The sequence below is a fragment of the Mesocricetus auratus genome, unplaced genomic scaffold, assembly GCF_017639785.1.
Source record: "Mesocricetus auratus isolate SY011 unplaced genomic scaffold, BCM_Maur_2.0 Super-Scaffold_100013, whole genome shotgun sequence".
Taxonomy (NCBI): Eukaryota; Metazoa; Chordata; class Mammalia; order Rodentia; family Cricetidae; genus Mesocricetus; species Mesocricetus auratus.
In genome coordinates, this window is record NW_024429196.1 from 6,129,910 (window position 1) to 6,138,155 (window position 8,246).

Genomic DNA, 8,246 nt, shown 5'->3' on the forward strand with positions numbered 1-8,246 from the left:
TCACCTTTGTGTGAGCTCTGTTTCTCTTTTGGACTGGATCAATCTCGTGTAGTTCATGGTGGCCTTGAACTAACAGAGCTCTGTCTGCCTCTGTTTCCTGAGTGCTGGGATTAAAGGTGTGTGCCACTACTGCCTGGCCTCTATGGCTAACTAGTATGGCTAGCTTTGCACCCTGATCTTCAGAAAAGCTTTATTTGTTAGATCATAAACAAAATATCACCACAATTCTTGACTTTGTGTGGCAAACACTTCACTCATAAAACTATCTCCCAGTCTTAAATCAAATGTTAATCTTTTTCAAGAAAAATAGATAATAAACTGATAGTCTTAAATTAATATAATTCATATCAGTAGCAAAATAGCATGTTCTCTCTGTGTCACTGACACACACACACACACACACACACACACACACACACACACACACACACACCACACACCAGGGTCTTGAATGATACCTACTAGCCTTGAAGTCAATGCTGTCTCAGAGTCTTGAACTGAGATCACAGGCACAAACCACCATTCCTGACTTAACATATCCTTAAATATAATGAAAGGGATAAGGCACAGAAAAGTATGCATGTTGAAATATGAAAACTGGGCAGGAAATTTGAGTTTGTAAAGCAAACATATTAATTTGGAGGGAAATGCTTGCAATAACATATTTCCTTCCAAAGAGCCTAGAAATCCGCAAGCAGTTTGCTTAAGGGACTTGTGTGTGACAGTGATAAAGAAATCCCCCCCACGGTACTCAAATGCTTGTCTGAGATGGCAAGGGCTTTGCAAATGTGAAGAAGCAGGCCCCCATTCCAGGAAAGGAATCCTGGCATTGAAAGCACAAGAGCCTATGTGCGAAGAAATGATCACACAAATTAAATGGAGAGGTCAAAGACCAGTTTGGCAACTGGAACAAAGAAAATTTGTCATCAAAACTCTTTGGCCTTCTTTCTGAAAGTAAATTTGGAGCTAATCAGCTTTCAAGACTTTTCCGGGTTTTTTTTCCACAATGATGAGACAAAGAAACACACTTAAGATCAAAACCAGATGTGGAAGCTTGCTGGTCACTTGTCTGCATGCTTCGTAATTATAGTTGTGATTCAGCAGCCCGGGCGCTTGGGGAGGGGGATGAGGGACCTGGTGGATCTTGCTCCCCAGGGCTTCATGTTGATAAGTGAGGCTCAAATATGAGCACAGCTCGATCTTTCCTGAGTCTAATACATTTCACCACTATGTTAAGCATTCCCAACTTGTGCATGCTTTTGGCTACTCTCACAGTTATGTTAGAAAACAATTCTGTAAGGATAGATAGATAGATAGATAGATAGATAGATAGATAGATAGATCGATCGATCACAGGGCCATAGAAATTCTATCAGGCCTTTTACATTATTACTGGGCCTACCCACATGGGTCCCACTGTCCCTTTTGTGCAACACTTGGCTTCAGGAACCCAGGAGGAAATTACTTCTGTATGTCCCCTATAACTGTTACATTAAAAGGAGAAACTCAAGGAGAAGCAGGGCAAGCCCATATTCCTTAAAACCTCCATCTACTGCATGAGGATCTTGAACTCATGTTTGTTGTTGCTTGCTAAATAATGCATTGAAGATCAGCAGTGGTGGCGCACACCTTTAATCCCAGCACTCGGGAGGCAGAGGCAGACAGATCTTCGTGAGTTTGAGGCCAGCCTGGTCTACAGAGTGAGTTCCAGGACAGCCAGGACTATTCCACAGAAAAACTCTGTCTCAAAAAATAACAATAGTAATAACAATGTATTTAAAACCATGCAGCAGCTAACAAATACAGAGAAGAAACAGTCTTTGTGCCCTAAGGGCCTGGTCAGAGGCTTATTCAAAAACCCCAGATAAAGAGACACCATTTGTAGAGGGGAAAGGCAAGATAGAATTAGAAATAAACTTATGTTTAAGTGAACACACTCATTGCCTCTTCTAGTACTTTCCGTACTCAAGAGTTAACCACGGGGTGATTAAAGGCACTATCAGACAATTGTGTCTGTATAATTTGCACCTTCAGATTTGGTATTTTGGGGTTTTATGTGTGTTGTTTGATTTGCATAAGATCTTGCTATAGATGGTCTAATATAGAACTAGCAATGTAGACCAGACTGGCCTCTTGAATTCACAGAGATCCTCCTGCCTCTGCCACCCATGTTTGGGGATTAAAAATGCAAGTTGTTGGGGCTGGGGAGATGGCTTAGCAGTTAAAAGCACTGACTGACTATTCTTCCAGAGGACCACGGTTCAATTCACAGCACCAACATGGCAGCTAACAACTGTCTGTAACTCCAAGATCTGACACCTTCACACAGACATACATGCAGGCAAAACACCAGTGCACATAAAGTAAAAATAAATAATTTTTTTAAAATGTGAGTTGTCGTGTACAGCTACTTCCAGGTTTCTATTCAAACAGTTCTTCCCTTTTAAAACTAACTGGAGGGCAAGGGAACATGCAGGGAAGACTGTTCTGTTAGCAAAGTGCTTGCTGTGCAAGCGTATAGACCCGTGTTTACCCCAGCACTATGAAAAAAGAAAACAGCCAAATTTACTGGCCTATGCTTGTAATCCCCCTGGAGAAGCAGCCAGGAGCATGTCTGTCTTCTAGACAGCCTAGCCTACCTGGCCAGCCCCAAGCCAGGGAGGAATCTTTTCTCAAAAAAACAAGGACCTAAACTGGCAGTGGTGGTGCAATCTTTAATCTCAGCTCTCCAGGAACCCTGTGAGCTCTAGGCTATCCTGGTCTACATAATCAGTTCCAGGACAACCAGGGCTACACACTGAGACCCTTCTCAAAAATAAAATAAACAAGTAAACTAAACAAGATACAAAGACTTGAGGAACATATAGAGTTGACCTCTGGCTGACACACACCCATTTGTACCTGCACTTATGAACACATATCCACAGCGCACGATGCTCACACATACACAAAATGGATAGGTTCCGGCTGTGGTGTTGCATTTCTGTACTCCAAGAACTCAAAAGGCTGAGGCAGATGGACTATGAGTTTAACCCTGCCTGAAAAAATAACAGAGAGAGAGAGAGAGAGAGAGAGAGAGAGAGAGAGAGAGAGAGAGAGAGAGAGAGAGAGAGAGAGAGAGAGAGAGAGAAGCAACCTGGCCAGGCCTCTAAGTATTTTTGTAGTATAAAATACACACAAGCGCTGGGTGGTGGTGGCACATGGGAGGCAGAGGCAGTCAGATCTCTGTGAGTTTGAGGCCAGCCTGGTCTACAGAGAGTTCCAGGACAGGCTCCAAAACAATACAGAGCAACCTTGTCTCAAAAAGCCAAAAAAAAAAAAAATACACACAAGCATGTCATGGACTCAAGAATGCTTTTTGTCCAGGTCAGTGTTCCCTCAGGATTCTCCCTAGAATTCCAAACTTACCAAATCTGCAAAAGTTAAACTTAGTCATGCTAACTGGTGTCCTTTCTCATAACCATCTTTGGGGGTCAGCGTTCTACAATTTCTTCCTGTAGACTTGCCAAACTTTATGGAGCACAGACCAGACAGTCTCCTCATCTACAAGGCTAGGCTCTAACTCCCGCACACCACATAACTCTAGACCATCCTTCTGACCTTTTTCTGTTACTAAAAATCATTCATTCTCAGAAGTGCCCGTCAGGACTAGCTGCTGATTTGGGCAAGCACTCAGGAATGCCTCACACAGAACTTCACATAGCCACATCACAGGTATTGCACATGATCCTGTCCCCTGGGGTCTGTCCCCACCCACCCCCTGGCTATGTTCCTGTGACCTGCCTCTTTACACTCTCTGGCTGTGGGAACACAGTGGCTGGGGCCAGGCTGCTAGCGCCCTGAAGGAGAAGGATGAAGCCCTGCTCCCTGGTGGCCCGGCTGTCCTTCCCACAGGGCTTCCAGTGACCCTAATCTAAAAAAAATTCCAAATGTCTTTAACTAGGTAAGACTAAAACAGTGCCAAACCTTGAGTGGCCCATTTTGTCAGGATTTTTCTTATGTAATGCCACTGATGGAAGGAGGTAGGGACTCCCAACATTAAGAAAAGATGAGCAAGCTGGGTGGGCGGTGATGGCACACACCTTTAATCCCAGCATTTGGGAGGCAGAGGCAGGCGGATCTCTAAGTTCAAGACCAGCCTGGTCTACAGCGCAAATTCTGGACAGCCAGGGCTACACAGAGAAATCCTGTCTCAAAAAAAGAAAAAAGAAAAAGAGAGAGAGGGAGAGAGAGAGAGAGAGAGAGAGAGAGAGAGAGAGAGAGAGAGAGAGAGAGAGAGAGAGAGAGAGGAGAAAGGGAGGGAGGGAGGGAGGGAGGGAGGGAGGAAGGAAGGAAGGAAGGAAGGAAGGAAGGAAGGAAGGAAGGAAGGGAAAATGTTCCATTTCAATGTGCCAACGTGATAGTATTTCCTAATGCATATGAACAGGGGAAAGAGTGGAAAAGGAATAACAACCTGAATTACATTTGTAAAGAGAAGCAGGTGTACAGACATCAAACCTTGCAATCTTGCAGTATGTAGCAATGACTTTGTGGAAAGAGGGACTTGGAGAAGAACGGCTACTGCTTCCCACTGCGGCTCTTCTATGGTGTTTTCCTTGCCGCCAGACTGGGCCTACAGTTCGTGTTGTTCAGAAGGGAGGTCCAGGACTGTTGTTTTTCATCTATGCACATTTGGGTCTGCTATCAGTGCGAGTTATTGTTTTCTACCTGACCTCTCTGCAGAGAAGGCTGATGAACCCAAAGAGGATTCCAGATGCAGCCAGGCACCAAGCAGCACACAGAGCCACACCTGCCCTGTAGCTGCTGATTGGGGGGAGGGACGCACACCACCACCAACCACCCAGCACCGGGTCAGTCTGCCCCTTTGGAGTCAGCACCTTCCTGTCCCCATTGCTCAGATCTCAGAGCAGCCACAGGTCGGAGGTCAACAAGCTGTGAGGATGCACATGGTGGTGTCAGACGCACGCATAGGCAGAGAAAGGAAGGAAAAGCCGATAGCAGCAACCTGGGCCTTTGCAGGACTCTGTAAAAGAGACAGCAATGGCGGGGCCTGGTCCCCAGCGGGATGCTCCCATAGGCCTCTTTACTCTTCTTTCCAATGATATATCCTCCCATTTTGGAATTCCATGATTAGCCCACAACCCAGCAGATCCCCCTGAGATAAATAAAAGTGTGTGTGTAGCAGTAAGAGGGGACTTTTCACTCTCCCGTGTGTCCCCAGTCAGCATGAACTGTTCCTGTTGTTATAAAATACTTGCCAAACTGATTTGTTTGGATTTTTAAACTTACTTTTGTTTTATGTAGACGGATGTTTTGTGTTCATGAATATCTGAACACCATGTGCATACAATGCCATGGGAAATCAGAGGAAGATTCTAGATCTTCGGAACTGTAGTTACAGAGAGTCGTGAGCTGCCTTGTGGGCTCTGGGAACAGACTTGGGTCCCGTGTAAAAACAGCACTGCTGAGCCATCTCTCCAGCCCACTCATTTGCAGATTCTTCCTCTGAGACCATGTCTCAGTACGGAGCCTTAGGTGGCTTGGGGTCAAAGTCTGCCTCAGCCTCTGAGTACTGAGATTAAAGTTAAGTGCCAACATGCCTTGCTTTATTTGGATTTTGAGACAGAGTCTCACTCTGAAGCCCAAGCAGACCAGGAACTTGCCATATATAGAACTTGCCAGCTTATATAGAACTAACTGCTTTCTGGCCTCAGCCTCCTGGGTACTGACCACACACATAAGCCTGTGAAAACACAACTGAAAGCCAGTGTTTGCTTGGAAAGATAAGTGATGCCAAAAGTTTGAGGCCAGCCTGGACTACAAAGTAAGATCTTGTCTCAAAACAAACCAATAAAACAGGAAAATATTTTTTTTATGAAAGACTAGTCATGGATACAGCGTGACTTATATAAGGATGCTGTAGTATGCAGCATGTCTCTCTCAGACCCACTTGACTACCAAACAACAACAGCACTCTCTGGAGAGGAAGAAACACACGATGAGCCACTAGGATGAAAGTGTAATGCAGAGTGATGGGCTGGTCTCCTGGTGCTCTCCACCCTGCAAGGGCCAGGTGGAAGACAATCAAAACTGGGCCACATAGTATGAGATGGGTACAGCTCTGGATTCATATAAATCGAGTCTCCCAATTTTCTTCACCCACTGGATAGGTGTCCTGTTCAGCCCAATCCTCTTTTTTGGGCAGTCTTTCCCACTGAAGCAATATTGGCAGACAATGGAGCAAGTGGGTGTGGGGGCAGGGGGTGCACTTCAGGCTGGCACTGGACTGCAGGAGCAGGACACCTTTGTGGTCAGCCCACCGCTTCTCAGTCACCCAAGGAATGGGCAGACTTGGAGGTCCTGCTGAGAAATAAACCAGCTCAAACAGAGAGGACAGCACGCTCTCACACACGTAGAGAGTCTCAGGCAGAGAGGACAGCACGCTCTCACACAAGTAGAGAGTCTCAGGCAGAGCGGGGTAGATCAGTGACACCTGGGACCAGTGAGTGGGAAGATGGGCCAGCATGGGTAGGAGGAGTTGGAAGTCCACAGCTAAGATGGGTAAGTTCCAAGGTCCTGATACAGTGGAGTCACTGAGGTCAGTGACAGGATGCCCTGCGCCTGAAAATAGGCTAAGACGGTGGCCCAGAGGAGTTGTCTTCGGTCATTCCCTGTCATTGTCATAAAAAGCACCCTGATAACAGCAGCCTATAGAAGGAACGGTTTATTTGGCCTCACAGTTCGAGGTGACAGTCCATCAAGGTGAGGAAGTCTGAGTGGCAGGAGGTTGAGGCAACTGACGTCAGGAAGCAGAGACGATGCTTTTCTTTGTTGAGTTCAGACCTCAGCCCACCTTTCGGGTGAGTCTTCCCACCTTTAATCTAATCCAGATGAACCTTCACAGATGTGTCTTATGGCTTGTCCCCTCAGTGGTTCTAGTGCTTGTCAATCAATCTACACCATCACAAGTTCTCAGCACAAAAGAAATGGGTGTGAGGTACATGTGAGGTGACAGACACCTTCAATGATCCCATTGTGGCAACCATTTCACATAAAACACCATCTGAGATATACTTCATGTGTGTGTGTGTACTCATATGTGTGTGCGCATGCATGCACACATGTGGTGGGTATGTCAGAAGCCATATACCTTTTTTTTTTAAGACACAGGGACTTTCATTTGGCTAGGAACTCATCACAGAGATGTCTGGCTGGCCAGTGAGCCCTGCGATCCTCCTGCTCTGGGGTTATAAATGTTTACCATGCCAGGTCTTTTCATATGGTCCTGGGGATTAAACTCGGGTCCTCATGTTTATATCTTGAACACTTCACTGACTGTGCCATCTCCCCAGCAAGTGGCATCGTTTAAATATGTACAATAAATATTTGCCAGGGAGACCTCAGGGGCTTTGAAGGCAACGGCTTTCTGGAAACCTTACCATGTCAGCGTGCCTTCTCCCCCTCCCCGTAAGAGGACTGGACGGTAAAAATCAGCATCCGCTTATCTAAACGAGCCCTTTCTAGACAGTTACAGCCAGCAGTCTATTTGACAGGACAGTGCCTGTAAAACTGCCTGAGTGGGGAAACAGTGACCCGAAGCCACAGGTCTGCCAACCTGGCCTACTTGATGAGTTCCAAGCCAATGAGCAGCGCCCCTGTGCTGCGACTTCTGACCCTGGGCCACCCTATCGCTGCCCTTTGAGCATCCAGCCTCATGGTAAGGATGTCCTTGTGGACCTCAATTCTGGCCTCCACCAGCGGGCATGACACAGGCTATTGTCTAGAGGTTGGTTTCCATGTGTGTTCTAGATCTTCCTCACCATTCCTGTCCTCACCCTGTTTGTTGGGACCAGTATATGAGTACTGTCCACCGGGCCTCCAGATGAGGTAAAGCCCATGGGGACAGTCTCACTGGGCAAGAACCAGTGACCTTCAGGACAGTGCAGAATACTGCTGGGAACACACAGCCTGCACTCTCTTCTCTTTCTTCTCTTGGTGGTTTTTAGTGTCACTTTGTCAGTCACACATGGGACAGATGTGATCATTCCTGGAAAACCCATTTTTCCTCAAATATTTTCCCTAAAATTCTTTGGAAACAGATGCTTCTCAGGTTCCTTGTCTGGGAATGCCAGCTGTCACTCCAGACCCTGGAAGCTGTCCTGCTTCAGTGCTGATAGGATCGGAAGCAGGTAACCCCTATTTCTTTAAGTTTTGAATGATATTGTCATTCCTGTAAATGTGTACCT